At 46.9% G+C, this 18937-nt stretch overlaps 2 non-coding genes across 2 annotated transcripts; both read right to left on the bottom strand.

Moving 5' to 3' along the window:
• Positions 1–9840: 9840 nt before the first annotated feature.
• trnap-ugg (transfer RNA proline (anticodon UGG)) lies at positions 9841–9927 on the bottom strand. Its single transcript is given in 2 exon segments — positions 9841–9876; positions 9892–9927. It is a non-coding gene; the product is annotated as a tRNA-Pro (tRNA).
• Positions 9928–18245: 8318 nt separating this feature from the next.
• trnap-agg (transfer RNA proline (anticodon AGG)) lies at positions 18246–18333 on the bottom strand. Its single transcript is given in 2 exon segments — positions 18246–18281; positions 18298–18333. It is a non-coding gene; the product is annotated as a tRNA-Pro (tRNA).
• Positions 18334–18937: the final 604 nt, after the last annotated feature.

Below are 18937 nucleotides of genomic sequence, written 5' to 3'. Positions count from 1 at the left end.
ACTTCAGGATCCCTTCACACTCCCCTTCCTCAGAGAAAAAAAAATGACGAAGACGATTTTTTGTCTAAATATGAATTACAGAGTTTGAAACAATACAGATAAGGTCATCAGATGACAGAGCAAAAATGTGTACAATTTCCAGCTTAATATCTGGATAACTGATTTGCTATAATATTGTCAGTACCTTTCACATGTTTGATTTTAAGTCACATTCCTGCAATACCAGACTCCAATTTAATAACCCTCTATTCTTATCCTTCATCTTAGTTAGAATTATCAACGGATTACAACCCATGTAAACCATAAGTGCTCTCTGGGCATCAGAAAGATTTTGAGATCTTTGATCATTGGCCTCAAAATGTTGTAAAGCCAGAATAAGTGCTAGTAATTCCTTTTCAACAGTTGAATATTTTTTTCTGGTGCACCTTAAAGTTCTTTGAGAAATAAGCTATTGGATGTTCGATGTCATTGACATCCTTCTGTAGCAGTACTGCCCCAGCAGCTTCGTTACTAACGCCTGTTGTTATAGCAAATGGTTTTGAAAAATCTGGTGCTTTGAGCACAGGATGATAACACAGGATGGTTTTCAGACGTTCAAATGTCTCCTTGCAAACGCCATTCCATACAAATCTTTCACTCTTCCCCAGGTGTTTTGTTAGGGGGAGAGCGATGTCAGCAAAGTTCTTTTAACACTTATAATTATACCCAACCGTTTCTAAAAACCTTCTCAAAGCTTTCTTGCTGGTCAGAACGGGAACCTCAGCAATAGCTTGAAACTTGGCCTGTACGGGATCCATTTGGCCTTGGCCCACCACATAACCCAGATATGTAACTGTGGCATGGCCAAACTCACTTTTAGAGAGGTTCCCAGTAAGATTGGCCTTGGAAAGTCTGTCAAACAGTTTTTCTACAACTGCCATCTGCTCTTCCCACGTGTCATTCCAGACCACTAAATCATTGATATGAACTCCTGTGTTTTCTAAACCTCCAATCAAAGAATTGAGCATTCTTTGAAATGTCCATGGTGCATTTTTCATCCTGAAGGGTAAAACATTGTACTCATACAGTCTAGACGGTGTCACAAATGTTGATATCTCTTTAGCCCTCTCTGTTAAAGAAACACCCCAGTATCCTTTTAACAAGTCAATCTTAATAAGGTATTTAGCCTTCCCCACTCTATCAATACAGTCATCCATTCTCTTGTTTCTAATTCCTTCTTCAACCGTTTTAATTTTCTCAAAGTTCTCACTGTGAAGATGTCGTTTCATGGGCTGGGCTGAATTTATAACGACGTGATGCACTGCACCTGTGCACCATTTCAAAATGCCAATTAGTCCTTTCACTTGTTTTTGTGGTTTAGGGTCCAACTGATGGACCTTATCAGTAATATTTTCCAAAACAATGGAATTCTGACAACTGGGTGAGATTAGATTTAATGGGTAAACATGCTTTTCCACTCCTTTATCAGATTCCATGACTCCATCTTGTTCCATAACAATTCTCCCAGCTGCAATTCTAGCAAACAAGTGTCTTATTTTGACTCGACCATTTTGTAAACTTTTCTTGGCAAAGTCACAAAGCTTACTAAGTCCTTTCCAGGATTTTAAAACATAATTAAGCACACTGACACATATTTCTAAATCAGACCATATTTCTCTGAGTAGGGTCAAAGGTCCTTTTGGCTTGTAACTGAATACAGATTCCAACAAATTACCCTTCAATGCCTTCTGAATCGAATCTCCAACAATAAATAAGAGGAGGGGAATCCCCTCATCCCAATTTTTCCCATTTCTCACATCATGTGCTTTAATCATGGTCTTAAGAGTTGAGTTGAACCGTTCCAAGGCTCCCTTGGACTCTGTGAGATATGTAGATGACACCATGTGTTTAGCTTCTAATTCTCTAACTATCCCCTGGAATGTTCCCGAAGTAAAGTTACTGCCCTGGTCAAATTGAATTTCTCTGGGCAGACCTACCAGTGTGTAAAATTACTGAATGCTGTTACCACAGTCTTGGCCTCGATGTTTCCAATAGACATTGCTTCAGGGGACCTAGACAGAGCACACACAATTGTAAACACATACTGATAACCATCTGCAGTCTTTTGCAATGGGCCCACACAATTCACTACATCCTTCCTTAAACTAGGCCAGTAAAATTCCTTCATAACCCTGTTCACTGTCTTTCTCACTCCATGAGGTCCACTTAAAGACATACTGTAAGCCATGTTTAAAATTTCAGACCTGTAACCGTTCAGAACCACCACGTGACTTGCACGCACTGTGGCTGGTCTCTACCTCTTCATCAACGCCCCATTTTTAAGGTAATGTCCCACTGACTCTCTCCGAACCTCCTCTCCTATGAGAGCTATCACCCTTAAAGCCACCATTCCAGAATCTCGTTTCTGTTCCGCTGTAAATTCCTTCCTCAATAAAGACAAACCTTTCTCATACACCTTATTCTTATCAGCTGCACTACCCTCTCTGTCCTGCCGAAATCTGGAAGGTAGAAAGTTCTGTGACACGTCATTATAAATTAAACCTCTGGGTTTGCTATCATAGCCCTCAACAGGCTGCTTACTCATCAGCTGAATTGCTGAAACACTCTTATCTTGGAGAGATGTCAACATGCCTCCATTGTTTACCAAATTCAGTACCATCATCAGGCTGATGAGAATCATGTATATATTATGACAGAGGCCAAACGATGTCTTTATCAACTTTCTCCGACCCTCACTACGAATGCTTCCATGGCAACGTCCACTCCAACATCATAACAATTCTTCTTTTCCCGAACAACGTAACCTTGCAAGTGCTTCCCTCCAAATGTCCAAACAAAATTCAACAGAGAAGCGCATCTTCCCTCAGCAGGCCGTTGTCCTGCAAGCAGGGTCAAAGGTCATGCAACCAATCTAACCTTTCCCAGCACATTATCCAAAAGTCCAGAAACAGCACTTTTCCCATTATTTTCAGCAACACTCATCTCACCAGCTTTTAAAACACGGTCTAATATGAATGACTGAGAATCCTCACATTCCACTGGTACCAAGGTTAACCCCTTATTCACTGAACCAAGATCATCTGACACACAAAAGCTGCATTCCTTTCCAACCAAGCCAGGCACCTCAGACTTCAACATGAGGTTCAGAATCCTGTGGACTCACAGGTATTCAACAACCTGAACACATTCAATCGGAACAGCTGCCTCCTCTGGGCTGTCAGCACTTGTTCCAGTTTCAATTTCAATGTCACCCCGAACCTCACAGCTGTTCTCTGGCAAACTCTTTTCTGGAGTAAGCTTAACCTCGTGGTTTAAAACTTCTTCGTCTGCTTTCTTATCAAACCTCTGCAAGGTAGCGGCATCCTCTGCATCTGGATATGCCCCTCCCTCATCAGCAACACAACTTTTAAATTCATCACACAAACAAGCCCTTCAGAGCTGTAAAAATCATCAGGGACCGACACTAAACCTCTTTGCTGCAACCTCTCCCTTTTAAACTGTCTCGGTCTTTCTACCACGTGATCTTCACGTTGCCATTTCTCCCTCTCGAGCTGCCTCTGTCTTTCTGCCTCTTCTCTCTGTCTTGCTGCCCTTCTAGCCTCACCGACCCTCCTCTTCATGCTTCAACAGCCTCGAGCTGTTTTAATTTCAATTACAATTTCAATTCATGTTCCATTCTTAATTTTTCCAACTGAAGCTGAAACTCATCCGCAGCAGGTTCACCGAACACGAACAAGCCTCACGCCTCCTCATCAAATGTTCCCTTATCTATATAATGCTGAGCTATCACTGTCTGCATCTGAACTTTCCTCATGATAGTGGTCACCTTTAGTTTTAACTTTTGAGCAATTCCCAACAGCACAACCCTCGTAGCATCATCCAACGAATCCGGGGTTGGTTCCAAAAGAAACTCCTCAACACTAACATCCATATCTGCTGTATTTCCACACAGATATGGATCTGCTGTATTTCCACACAACCAAATCAAAAAGGATTTCCCCCAATCAATTCAAACCAGCCTCCCGACTAATTTGTTCATATCCCGGACGAGCCCCCAATTTATGTCACGTACCCCGTGACAGAAATAAAGAACCAGCAGAGATGAAAAACACTTTAAAGTCCAGTATTGCTATAAACTAATAATATTTATTAGTAACTACGCAATACAGTAATATAAATGTAGATAAATCAAACAGGTTAGCAATGATTATATATATGAGTAAGTATATCAGTAAGTGTGGATATATTTGTATGGAAAACCAAGCTTCTTTAAGTCTAGGGGTAAAAAGATGCAGTCTTACGATGATGAGTAAAGTTCAGTTCAGTCCAGTTCAGTTCGTGGTATTGAGTTGAGTACTGACGGAGAGAGAGAGAGGGAGAGATTTGAGTCTTCAGGTCAGCTGACGCCGTCGATCTTTTCGTTGTCCTTCGAAATCCTTTAAAAGTCACCGACTGTGACTATAACAAAGGGGACCGGTTTCCTGTGGTGGAGCTATCCCCCAGGTGAGGTTGGACACATGGACTATTCCCCACCAGTCAACGCTTTTCCTCTTTTCCACTGCAAGAGCGATGGATCGATCAGTCTGATCAATCCTCCAAAACCCACTTTTCCTGCGGACACAACAATGCTCATTCAGTGTCCAAACATGTGTCTGAGGTCTGTATCATCTGACCTCCTCTTTTGTCTTCCCATACTGAGCATCAACTGTCATTCAAATAATCTCTCCTTCCTTTGTCTGTGTAAGAAATGCAAGCAGGCAAAAGCCTTGAAGAAAATGTCAGCAACTTGCCGAAAATCATAACATCGAGTGTCCATTAAATAACACCGCCTTCTGTCACCACAGCAACTTCCGAGCTGCTCGGTGCTGTCTCCAACTCCAACAGAAATTCAAAAGTTAATTAGTTCTTTCTCGTGCCTTAAGGTGATAGTCCAAGCATTTAGTCTTCGTCTCTCTCTCTCTCTCTCTTACAAACAAGTCGGTGTTAAATAACTCTCTCTCTCTTTTCAAAAGCACAGTTAATAGGGGTACTTCAGGATCCCCTCACACTAGTCATCTTGAAATGAATGCTGACGTCGCACTTGCCTTCCTCACCTCAGACTCAACTTCCAAAATAACCTTTAGGGACTCCAGCACAAGGACTCCAAGTCCTTTTGCACCTTAGTTTTTTGAGTTTCCTCTTCATTTAGTCAAACCTTTCATTTCTTTAACCAAAGGGCATGACCATTCACTTTCCGACACGGTACTCCATCTGCCACGTCTTTGCCCATTCTCCCAGTCGTTTCCAGGTCCGCGGGTCGCAGTTCTGTTCCGTTGGCAACACTGCGCATGCCCAGTCGCTAGGGTTACCGACTCCAGTACACAACAAGATGATTGTGAATGAGGTGGGCGGGTTTCTCCACGTAGAGGGTGACTGACGGGTGAATTTCTCTGGCGCAAACAGTGGGAGTCGCCAGCGAGCTCAGACTATTTATGTGTGAATTAGAGAGATTTCTCGCTGCAAAAGCCCTGGTGATAGAATAGAATATGCTATTGGAATTGAGAATCAGCTAGAATTGCACTGACTGATGTCGGTGAACGGCTGAGTAACTTACTCCTAATCGGACTTTCTCTGTGTCCGAGTTATCTTCTATCTGCCGGTCTCTGTATGTCGTTTTCCACTGATTCTATTGTATTTCTTTGGTCTACTGAAAACGCCTGCAAGTTAACGAATTTCCGGTTAGTATACGGTAACATATTCGTACTTTGATAACAAATTTACTTTGAAATTTGGACATTGCTGGCAAGCTGGGACGGTTTCCAAACCCCACCCTTATTTCGTCCGAGAAAAAAAATCCCGCTTCTGCCCAAATGGAGGAAAGTTTGAACGGACTCGAGCTTTTCTCTTGAAACCAAGTCGGACGGGAAGGAGACTTGAAGGAGGTGCATTAGATCACGATGGGCAGAGTTCCTGGGTATCGACATCTCTGAAGTTCGACCCTGGCCCAATATTTTACAATTACGGTCATATTTCACGAATTTGGGGACATCTGATATGTCACCGAAGGTTTGTATAACAGCGGTAAATTTCCATAGAGTACACAGACCGTGGAGAGCATTCTGACTGGCTTTCGTGGCGGGTGGGTGGGCGAGCGCGGCACACAATCGGAAAAAGCTACAGAGTTGTCAACTCAACTCGCTCCATTACGGGCACCAGTCTGAACACAAGCGAAGACATTATCAATATGCGCTGGGTCCAGACGGCGTCAGTCATCATTAAGATCCCCACTACACAGGCCATTTCCCGCTCTCTTTGCTATCAACGGGGAGAAGGGACAAGAACCTGAAGACACACAATCTCTTCAGGGATTGACGTTTTGTATGTTCAGAGATGCTCTTCTGCACATCACTGTTGTAGTGTGCGACCCTTTGAGTTACTGACGCCTCTCTGTCCGCTTAAAACAGTTTATCCGTTCCTACCTGACCCCCCTCATTAACGGAGCGTTTTCGTCCACAGAACCGCTGCTCACTGGACGTTTTTTTTTTTCTCGCTCCATTCTCTGTAAACTCTCGAGATCGCTGTGCATGAAAATCCTCGCAGAACAGCAGTTTCTAAAATACTCGGTCAACCCGTCTGACACCAACAATTATTCTAATAAGATCGCATTTATTCACCATTATGATATTTGTTCCGATCACCAACAGATCCTCTCGACCATGTCTGCATGTTTTTAAGCGCTGAGCGGCTCCCGCGCCATTTGTTATGAGATATTTGTGTTCATAAGCGGGTGTACCAGTGTCTCTAATAAAGTGGATACCGAGTGTATTTTGCGTGCTCTAACACGATTTCACTATTTCCCCCGTTCTCATCCCTGCTCTCTGCCCCCAGTGAATTTAGTGGCGATTGCCATCCTGTCCCGGGAAAAGTGCGGTCTCTCCACCTGCACCACTCGGTACCTGGTTGCCATGGCGGCGGCGGACTTGATGCTGATCCTCACCGAGGTTATTCTGTACCGGATCAACTTCCATTATTTCCCGGAGTGCTTCTTCAACATCACCCCCGTGTGCAGTGTCATCACCGTGCTGCGTCGCTCCGCCACCGACTGCTCCGTCTGGTTCACCGTCACTTTCACAATCGACCGCTTTGTTGCCATCTGTTGCCGGCGGCTGAAAACAAAATATTGCACCGGGAAGACTGCGGCTGTGGTTCTGGGGACAACCGGCGCTCTGCTGTGTCTGCAGAATGTCCCCTACTACTTCACGTATGTCCCAAGAGTGATCATCGACAACGTGCCGCGGGGCTGCTATCCAATGATCGCTTTCTTCACCGAACCAGGCTGGATGAGCTATGACTGGTTAAACACGGTTTTAACCCCGCTCCTCCCTTTCGCTGCCATTCTGCTGCTCAACGCTCTGACAGTCAGGCACATTTTGGTGGCCAGTCGGGTCCGGAAGGGGCTGCGGGGTCAGAGCAGTGGGGAGAACCGGAGTGACCAGGAGATGGCGAGCAGGAGGAGGTCTATAATTTTACTCTTCACCCTCTCCGGCAGCTTCATCCTCCTGTGGCTGACGCACGTCGTGGAATTCGTCTACTATCAGATCACGGGAACGGCGGCCGGGCGGAACGACTCGCAGTTCATCTTTACGCTGGTCGGATTTATGCTGCGGACCGTCAGCTGCTGCACCAACACGTTCATTTACGCGGCGACGCAGTCCCGGTTCCGGGAGCAGCTGAAGAGCGCGGCGGTGTATCCGGTCACCTCGCTGCTTCGTATCGTCAGCGCCTCGGCCACCTGAGCGCAGCGCGCAGGCGCCCCCGGGATCACCTGCCCGGCTCCCCGGGCTTTTGACGACCCATGCCCGAACCGCGGGTGATGCTGCTTTGGGCCATCGCACTAAGGAAACGCAAAAAATACAGAAAACAAAACGGCAGGAGGCCAGTCTGCCCTCTGCACCTTTTCCACCAGGAAAATACCCATAGAATTCAGCACGGCACAGTACCGACCCTTCGGCACACGACGTTGTGCCGAGTTTTATCTAGTGGGAGAACAATCTAACCCTTCCTTTCTGTGTATCCCACCATTTTCTATCACCGATGTGCCTATCAGACAGTTTATTAAATACCCCGAACATATCCGCCTCCAGTGCTACTGCAGTCACGACACCCCCACTCTCTACCCCTGACAAGCCCCAGCCCGCTCAAACTACCCTGATAAGACATGCTCTCTTATCCAGGTTACATCCTGGTAAATTCCCTCTGCACCTTGTCTGAAGCTTTCGCGTCTGTTTTATACCGGGGCGACTGGAAGTGGACACAGTGTTCCCGGTACAGGACTAACCGGGTTTTACGGAGCTGTAGCATTGCCTCGTGGCCTTTGAACATCGGCGCACTGTTCCTCCGAGCACACAGCAACAACACCCCTCCCCCCATATCAGCTGACCCTTGGAGTATTAATAAATATAATAAATGTCTTTCAGAAATATAATCCGCTCCTTGGAGTCTGGTGCCTTCGATGTAACAGAACGAATCGTTCCTCTGCCCTCCTGGTGTCGAGATGTGTCCCGATCACCATTGTATGTGACGTTTCTAAATATCTTGATGACGTAATCCCCGGGTGTGGAGTCCACGACATCAGACAATAAGACATAGGGGCAGAATTAGGCCGTTCGGCCCATCAGTTCATCTCCGCCATCCCATCGTGCTTGGTTAATCTCAAAGCCACCCGCCTCATCCCCTTTCAAGCCCTTGCTAATCAAGAACCTATCAGCCTCGGGTTTAACGTCGGCCCACTTTCCATCCGTCCGTTGTATCGGGTCATTGAGATCCCGCCTGGCGGTGTGTACAGCACTGAACGATCAGCCCGGTCGCCCATCCTCCCTTCGCCCTTGCAAGTGGATTTCAGAGCAGCACACGTTCCCTACATGAAATCAACACCTCTCATCCGATAAAATGGCCACAACCGCGACTCTTAAACGCCCCGTGCGGCTGCATTGGGGACACTCCTGTCCTTATCCTCTCTTTCAATAAAGCGTGGCGTAGCACATGTCATCCCAACTGTTCGCTGTTTCTCAATCCCTGTCAGTCCTGACGAAAGGTCAGGGTCTGAAGAGTTAATTATTTATGCCTCTCCAGAGATGCTGCCTGACTTGCTGAGTTCCTCCAGCATTTTATCTGTGTTACTCTGGATTTCTAGTATCTGCAGAATCTCTTGTGCCACCTGAATTCTTGCTTCGTGTACACGGACACGCGGGTCCCCTTCCACGTTTCGTTCTCGTGACCCATTTCTCTTGCATTATTAATAATCTGGTTTCTAGTTAATAAGAATGAAGAACAACCGCCGTCCACCGTCCACATTTGTTACACATCTGCCTGTTCACCAAGACGTTCCTCTTGAATATTTCACCGTCCACTCCAAAGCTTTGATCTCGAGTTGTCATCTTCCCCAACCTGAGGGTGGATTTCCTGCAAGCATTGACCAATTATCGGCATCCGTTAGTCTCATGAAGCCATGGATTTGCGCCTTGGAAAGTTAAAACTGGGCCAGGTTGTATGGAAGACTGGCAATTGCCCATGCTGCAAGTCTCCCCTCTCCACGCCACCGATGTTGTCCAAGGGAAGGGCATTAGGACCCATAAAGCTTGGCACCGGTGTCGTCGCAGAGCAATGTGTGGTTAAGTACCTTGCTCAAGGATACAACACGCTGCCTCAGCCAAGGCTCGAACTAGCGAGCTTCAATCACTAGATGAACGCCTTAACCACTTGACCCCGTGCCAACACTATAACACTATTTTGTAAACATCTAAATATATCCCCACATTTTTCTGCCCTCCACTGACTGAAGTTCTAAAATATGTCATTCAGGGGCTCGTCCGGGATTTGAACCCGGGACCTCTCGCATGCTCACAATTTCGACCCAAAGCGAGAATCATACCTCTAGACCAACGAGCCCGTTCTATATTTATGGCATAAAACTGATGCCTTTCACTTCCTCAATCTCCTTCCTCACACATCTGGAGGTAATTTTACGACCAAAGTAGATCAAAGAGCAAAGACCAGTACAGCACACTACAGGCGTTTCCGCCCACGATGCTGTGCCCACCCACGCAGACCCACTCTGCCTTCAATTGGACCATTCCCTCCTACCCAGCTCATAATCCGCTATTTTCTCTACAGCCAACTGTCTATCCAAGTATCTATTTATGTCCCTATTGTGTCAACCACGCCCAGCACCCCGGCAGTACGTTCCCAGAATCCACCAGACTGTACAAAACAAAAACAACTTACCTCTCACCTAAACTTTCCTCCACTCATCTTTAACGCATGTCCTTTTGTAAAGGCCGCTGTCACCCTGGGGAAAGGTGCTGTTGTCCTCCCTGTCTGTGTCTCTTTTAGTCTTATACACCTCTATCATTCTCCGTAGCTTCGAAGAGAAAAGTCCCAGCTCGTTCCACCTTCCCTCACAAGACGTGCTGTAATCCTGGCAACATCCTGCTGAACCTCCTCTGAAACTTCTCTAAAGGATTTTTAAATGTTTTCCCACCCCTCCCCCAGACAGTTATTCCGATCAACAATTCTGCTCAGCACCACCACCCGTCCCCAAGCGCCCTCTATCTATCACTCCAGTCACTGCACCACAACATAAACAATTTTAACCACATTTCATCATGTTGTTTACATTGTAAATACACGCTGGTGTCTGTGTTATTTATGCACATTCTGTTCCATATCCGCACTGTAACCACGAACGTTATTTATGTAATTGTTTATGCTTTCTCATCGGTAAATGTTGTTTTTGTTGCATGTCGTCCCAACACACCACGTCAACTTCCGAACACACGTAAATGTATCGGCGAAACGGTTGATCATTGATCCCTGATCGTTGATGTTTCCTATAACGGGACGAGCTGAACTGAACACAATACTCCAAGTGCGGTCTAACCAGAGTCTGACAGAGTTACATTACCTCGCGGCACCTGAACTCAATCTCTGACCAATGAAGGGCAGCGCACCACGTGACCTCAGAACCTCCCTCTCAACCTGCGCCGTATGTGTAACATGGGACTAGTGTTGTTTGGATGTCAATTATAATTGTCCCCATCACTGGCGAGAACCAACGGTTAACTCTTCCCTTCTTTTCTATCCAGCGGGTGTTTAGAAGAGTGCACAGTCCCTTCAAAGCAAAGAAGGAACACGAACAGCTGGGGAACTGGAGAGAAGAGAATGGTTAACGTTTGGGGTCGAGACCCTGAAGATACTAGAATTGTCGACCATTCCACATCTTGCCTGACCCGCTGACTTCGTCCGGTGTTTTGTCTTTCCACTAGACTCTGGCGTCTGCCTTCTCCAACGACCCCACGCTCTGTGTAAACTTTCCTGCGTTCAGCCAGTTGCTCTCGCTCCCACATACAAACCCCACCCCCCGCCCCCATCCTCTCGATGGAAATTTCTAACCTTCGTTCCAGAGTTTCATTCACTTGCAATTCTCGGGTTAGATTCATCATGGACTACATTATAAAGTCGACACAACGCCACTGGGCTGAAGGGCCTGTACTGTGCCGTACGGTTCTATGTTCTATGTTACTACGCCGCTCCTACCTATGCCGTACCGTTCCTGCACCTTCTCCTTTTCAGCCAACACAAATGTTCCTGCTGCTTCCCTTCAACGCCACGGTTGAATACGACAGCGGAACACACGCAAACTGCTGGGGCACCAAAGCGTTCGCTGAACAAGTCCCGCACCGGTTTGATTCTCACAATACAACAGCTCTCCCTTATCCGTATAGAAAGACATTTCACATTCCTCGGTCCGCTTACCCAGCTGCTCAGGATCACCCGATAATTTTGCTAATCTTCAAAGTAAGTTTATTATGAACGGACGTATTGGTCACCAAATTCTGTCTTCCTCGCTGCCTAGTTTAAACTCATCGGCATAGTTAATATACGAGCCTTGTACATTCTCATCAAAATCATTTGTATGAACAAAGATGCAAAAACAGTGTACACAGCAGCGATCCACGTAGGGCACCACAATTCGTGAGCCTCCCGTCCTAAAAACAACCTTCCACCATCACTCGGCTCCCTCCCATAAAGCCGGTGCGTCGTCTCCACTTAGCTGGCACACCCTAAACCTAACGCCATCTGCTTTTCCAGCGTAGACATCCACGCAGGACTATGTTAAAAGACCTGCTCAAGTCCGTGTAGTCACCGCTCACCGCCCTACACAGATCGATCCTCCAGGTTACCTCTCCGAAGAAGTCTAACAGCTTTGTGAGATTGGATTTACTGCGCACACGGCAGTGCTGACAATATTAACCCCTCCGGTAACGTATCCCCGCGAGTGTCAGGCTCACCGGCTTGTAATTCCTTGTTTTGCCTGGGCTACCCTCAAATAATGGCTCGCCGTTAGACACCTTGCAGCCCCCGGAAGATCACCTTTGCCTGAAGATGAAGCAAATGTTTCCGCAAGGTCGCCGAGTTTTCTTCCTCATCTTCTCACAGGATCAGAAGATGCATCTGGTCAGCCCTGGGGATTTATAACACAAGGTAGGGTTCATTATAGGAATCATGTAGAAGATTTAGAGAGGAGATTTACCGGGATGCTGCGCGGATTATGGGGATTAGTTGAGCGAGCTGGGGGGTTTTCTCTTTGCAGTGAAAGAGGACGTGAGGCGACCAGATGGAGTTGTACAAGATGATAAGATGCATAGACCTCTGGATAGGCAAACAACAGGAATTCTGCAGATGCTGGAAATTCAAGCAACACACATAAAAGTTGCTGGTGAACGCAGCAGGCCAGGCAGTATCTCTAGGAAGAGATGCAGTCGACGTTTCAGGCCGAGACCCTTCGTCAGGACTAACTGAAGGAAGAGTAAGTAAGGGATTTGAAAGTTGGAGAGGGAGGGAGAGATCCAAAATGATAGGACAAGATAGGAGGGGGAGGGATGGCGCCAAGAGCTGGACGGGTGATAGGCAAAAGGGATACGAGAGGATCATGGGACAGGAGGTCCGGGAAGAAAGACAAGGCGGCGGGGGGGGGGGGGGGACCCAGAGGATGGGCAACGGGTGTATTCAGAGGGACAGAGGGAGAAGAAGGAGAGTGAGAGAAAGAATGTGTGTATAAAAATAAGTAACAGATGGGGTACGAGGGGGAGGTGGGGCATTAGCGGAAGTTAGAGAAGTCGATGTTCATGCCATCAGGTTGGAGGCTACCCAGACGGAATATAAGGTGTTGTTCCTCCAACCTGAGTGTGGCTTCATCTTTACAGTAGAGGAGGCCGTGGATAGACATGTCAGAATGGGAATGGGATGTGGAATTAAAATGTGTGGCCACTGGGAGATCCTGCTTTCTCTGGTGGACAGAGCGTAGGTGTTCAGCAAAGCGATCTCCCAGTCTGCGTCGGGATATCCTCTGGATAGGCAGATAGTTTTCCCAGGGCACAATGGGATCGTGTTCAGGTGACCTGAGGCGCTCTGCCCTCGTCCATCCTCTGCGTCACCTTTTCAAACAACACAACGACATTCACGAGAGGCGTTTTACTCGCCCGAAATCCATGCTGGGCATTCCTGCACGGATCTCGTCTTTCCAACTGCTGGTAGATCGTGTCTCTCAGGATCACCCGCAGGTAATTTCCCATCAATATGTGGATTAATGATTTATTCATCCCTGTCCTGTCCTTGTAGCCGATCGTCACTGAAGGCTCAGCGTTCGCCACCCTCCAGACTCCACTACCCCACGTGACTCGCGATAGTAAAGCTACCTCTGCCCTTGTCCCATTCATTTCTTCTCCGGCTTCCCGCGATGCCCTAGATGCACTTGGTCGGACCCTGGGGATACACAGCACGCATTTTCTCTGCAGTGTAAGGCGGACAGTACCTCATCGTTTACAATGGCCACATGGTTCAGGACAGCACCGTCTTCGTCCCTGAATTTCCTCGCTTCCATTCGATCCTCCGCGCTAAATTCAGGTAGGAAATATTCAGTTGAAATCTCGCCCATCCCCTCGGGCTCCACACAGACGGCCGGACTGATCCATTCGCTCCTTGATCATGCGTTTCCCGCAATAAATCCCGGAGGATTTTCCTCTGCCTTTCCTGAATGATCAGTGCCATGCCTTCTGTTTACAATATATTTATATAATCCCGGAGGATTCTCCTCTGCCTTTCCTGATAGATCAGTGCCATGCCCTCTTTTCGCAATATATTTATATATTCCCGGAGGATTTTCCTCTGCTTTTCCTGATAGATGGGGACCATGCCCTCTCTTTGCCCTCCTGATTTTCCTGTTCAGTGTCCTGCGCTTCTTACAGTCGCTGAAGGATACTCTTGGTTCCGACTGCCTCAGCCTGAATTGTGTCTCTTTTAAACACGGGAGATTCTGCACTATCGGTCAGACACATTGACTGTTTGCTTTCACTTTCCCTAAATGCCGCCAGACCTGCTGGGTTTCTCCAGCATTTGGTATTTGTTACTACGCCTCCTTTATCCTGACCAGGGTCTCAATATCTTTCATCATCCAATGCTCCGTACTCTTGCCAGCTTTGCCCGTCACTCTGATTGGAACACGCTCTACCTGAACTCCGGATATCACAGCTTGAAAACTAGATGTCTATTTACCAGAAAATAAAATCAGCCTGTTCTCAACAATAAATCCTGGGAAACCCCCAGTTAATCGCTCTCAAATTGGCCCCACACTAAATTAACAACTTAATTTGTGGACCAGCCCTAACTTTCTGCAGAACTATTTTCAGCCTCGTGGAATTATGGTCACTGGTCGCGAAATAGTCTCTCGTTGACTCCTCAAGGCATTTGCCCTGAAAGATTAAAAAAAAGCCTGGACAAGCCAGCGAGCACTGCGAGGGTCATATTTTTTGACTTCTCCAGTGCGTTCAACACCATCCGCCCTGCTCTGCTGGGGGAGAAGCTGACCGATGCAGGTGGATGCTTTCCTGGTGTCATGGATTCTTGATTACCTGACTGGCAGACCACAGTACGTGTGCTTGCAACACTGTGTGTCCGACAGAGTGATCAGCAGCACTGGGGCTCCACAGAGGACTGTCTTGTCTCCCTTTCTCTTCACCATTTACACCTCGAACTTCAACTACTGCACAGAGCCTTGTCATCTTCAGAAGTTTTCGGATGATTCTGCCATAGTTGGATGCATCAGCAAGGGAGATGAGGCTGAGTACAGGGCTACGGTAGGAAACTTTGTCACATGGTGTGAGCAGAATTATCTGCAGCTTAATGTGAAAAAGACTAAGGAGCTGGTGGTAGACCTGAGGAGAGCTAAGGTACTGGTGACCCCTGTTTCCGTCTAGGGGGTCAGTGTGGACATGGTGGAGGATTACAAATACCTGGGAATACGAATTGACAATAAACTGGACTGGTCTAAGAACACTGAGGCTGTCTACAAGAAGGGTCAGGGCCGTCTCTATTTCCTGAGGAGACTGAGGTCCTTTAACATCTGCCGGACGATGCTGAGGATGTTCTGCGAGTCTGTGGTGGCCAGTGTTATCATGTTTGCTGTTGTGTGCTGGGGCAGCACGCTGAGGGTAGCAGACACCAACAGAATCAACAAACCCATTCGTAAGGCTAGTGATGTTGTGGGGATGGAACTGGACTCTCTCACGGTGGTGTCTGAAAAGAGGATGCTGTCTAAGTTGCATGCTATCTTGGTCAATGTCTCACATCCACTACATAATGTACTGGGTGGGCACAGGAGTACATTCAGCCAGAGACTCATTCCTCCGAGATGCAGCACAGAGCGTCATAGGAAGTCAGTCCTGCTTGTGGCCATCAAACTTTACAACTCCTCCCTTGGAGGGTCAGACACCCTGAGCCGATAGGGTGGTCCTGGACTTATTTAATAATTTACTGACATAATTTACATATTACTATTTAACTATTTATTAATATTTTCTATTACTATTCTATTACTATTTATTATTTCTATGACTATTACTATTTACTATTTACTAATAGTAATATTACTCTTACTATTTCTATTACTGTTTATTATTTATTGTTTTAACTGTAACGAAAACCAATTTCCCCCGGGATCAATAAAGTATGACTATGACTATGACTATGACTGTTATTTGTCACATATAATATAGCAGCTATTAGTGGGAAGTTAGAGGACTGGGAAGCGTGAAAAACCTACAGAAAGCAGCTAAAGAGATAAAAGATGGAATACGAAGGACAGCCAGCTGATAATATCAAAGGTGATACCAAATATGTTTTATTTTCAGATACATAAGAAGATATAGTGAGGCGAGAGTACAAATAGGACCGCTGGAAAATGACAATGGAGAGTTAGAAATAGGGAAACAATGAAATGGCGGACGGAATTAATAACTATCCTGCACCAGTCCTCCCGGTGGAAGACACTAGCAGCAGGCCAGAAATCCGAGAGAGTTTGGGGGCAGAAATGAATGAGGTTTCCATTACTAAGGAGGAGCTGCTTGGGAAGCCGGAAGTTCTGAAGATAGACAAGTCACCTGGACCTGATGGACAACAGCTCAGATTTCTGAAAGAGGTAGCTGAAGGGATTGTGGAGAAAGTAGTAATGTTCGCTCAGGAATCACCCTCAGTGTACAACCTCTAGTTCCAACCTCAGTGGAAAAGGTTTGCTTGCACTAACCAGGTTTTTACCCCTCATAATTTTGTATACATGAATTGCTCTAATTCCATAGGTTCCCAGTTCCTTTGTGAAACAATAAGGTTACGTTTGACACACTCTGCTCTGCAAGAACTTCTCGAGACGTCAGAGAAATTTGGAAGATGGTCATCTACTGAAAGACTATTTTGCATGTTCACTATCTATATCTCATTTCAATGTAGAGAGTGTGATACTCACGGTATTTGCTTCTATTTACTGACCTGAATTTCAGTAACACAAGAACAAAAGAATATGGAGGCAGGAGTTGGCCAGCAGCTTCACAACACTTCCCATCCACTCCATTTATATCCTGGCTCCAATTCTTCTGTCATAGGGCGGTGGCTGGGAACGGACCCAAGTGCAAGACACAGACACTGAAGTACTAGGGGCAGGACTAGGACACAGGGCGAGGGCAAGGACATGGACAGGAAAACCGGGAACCAGGAACAGGACTGGACAAGAGAGCTAGGAGCCCGGCTTGGACTCCGAGCCAGAGACTGGACAAGGACCCAGTACCTGGGTCTTGCCTCTGGCTCGGACCCCAGAACTAGGCAAGGACGAGGCTTGGCAGGCAGGCAGGACGAGGCTGGAGTCTTCTGGCTTGAGACTAGAGGCTAGAGACTTGAGGCGAGGCTTGGCAGGATGCAGGAGGCTGGAGTCTTCAGGCTTGAGACTAGAGGCTAGAGACAAGGCTTGGCAGGAGGCAGAAGGCTGGGATCTTCAGGTTTGAGGCTAGAGGATAGAGACTTGAGGCGAGGCTTGGCAGGAGGCTGGAGGCTCCTGCTGGGCAAGGCGCCGTTCTCCTGAGCAGGGCGTGGATCACCACCCGACAGAACCAACCGCAGGTAACGACAAGAGGGCCTGGCTTACCTGACGGAGGCAAGGGACAGGAAGGGAGCTAGGTACAGTGTGGCTCCAGGACAAGACTGCAGGCGAGACGAGGCGAGAGTTACCAGCAAGACAAGTCAAGGCTTCAGGCCAGGAAACAGAAGGCAGTGGAAGGGATACAAGGAGGAAGGACAAGAACAATCCAGTAGCCACGCCCTGGTCTCTGAAGGTATTTATGCAGCCAGCCCCAACGAGCATCAGATGCCTCAATTAGAGCTCAACAAGACCAGAAATAGGGTAGACAGGACAACCTGGAGCAAGGATCGATGGATCGGACCATAAACCGGAATACGGACTTCACGGACCGGACCATGACACCCTCATGGAATTATAGAGTCAAGGAGCACTACAGAACACAACAGACCCTTCGGTCCATCTAGTCCATACCGCCCTTCTGACTCGGTCCGTGTACCTGCTCCAAGAACATAGCCTTCCAAATCCCTTTCATTCAAACTTCTCTTAATTGTTACAATTCAACCTGCATCTCGTTCCACTCAAGCGATATCCTCTGAGTGAAGATGTTCCCCCCACAGATTCTCCTTGAATATATAACTTTTCATACTGAACCTGTGACTTCGAGTTGTCATTTCACCCAACCTGAGGGGGAAATTCTGCAGACATTGACCTTATCTACATCCCTCATAATTTCGTATACCATTAACCATCTACCCTCATTCTCCTGTGCTTCACTGAATAAAGTCCTAAAACATGTTATTCAGAGGGGCTCGTCCGGGATTTGAACCCGGGACCTCTCGCATACTCGCAAATTCAGGCCCTAAGCGAGAATCATACCTCTAGACCAACGAGCCAATTCAATGTTTCTGACCATAATACTAATGCCTTTCACTTTCTCAACCTTCTTCCTCAACACAACTGGGAGGTATTTTATGTCTGACTTTGGAAGACAGGACCAAAGTAGAACAAGGAACAAAGAACTTGTCCAACACACTAGGGGCCCTTCGGACCACCATGTTTTCTCCACCTGTGTAAACCTACTTTCCCGTAACTATTACTCTGTCCACCTAAGTGTCTTTTAAATGTCGCAGATACACACGCCCCTGCCAGACTGTTCCAAAAAACCACCGCACTGTATAAAGAAAAAGTTATCTCTGACATACTTTACTTCAGTATTCACTATGGAAAAGGATCTTGGTGATTATAGTGATGACTTGCAGCAGACTGAAAAGCTTGAGGATGTAGGTATCAAGAAACAGGATGTGCTGGAACTTTTGGAAAGCATCAAGTTGGATAAGTCGCCGGGACCAGATCAGAGTTACTACAGTCTACTGTGGGAGGCGAGGGAGGAGATTGCTGGGCCTCTTGCGATGATCTTTCAATCATCAATGGGGTCGGGAGAGGTTCCGGAGGATTGGAGGATTGCGGATGTTGTTCCTTTATTCAAGAAAGGGAGTA

Source organism: Mobula birostris, chromosome 13 (assembly GCF_030028105.1).
Source record: "Mobula birostris isolate sMobBir1 chromosome 13, sMobBir1.hap1, whole genome shotgun sequence".
Taxonomy (NCBI): Eukaryota; Metazoa; Chordata; class Chondrichthyes; order Myliobatiformes; family Myliobatidae; genus Mobula; species Mobula birostris.
The sequence above is the reverse complement of the archived record's forward strand: the minus strand, read 5'-3'. Positions and strand labels throughout refer to the sequence as shown.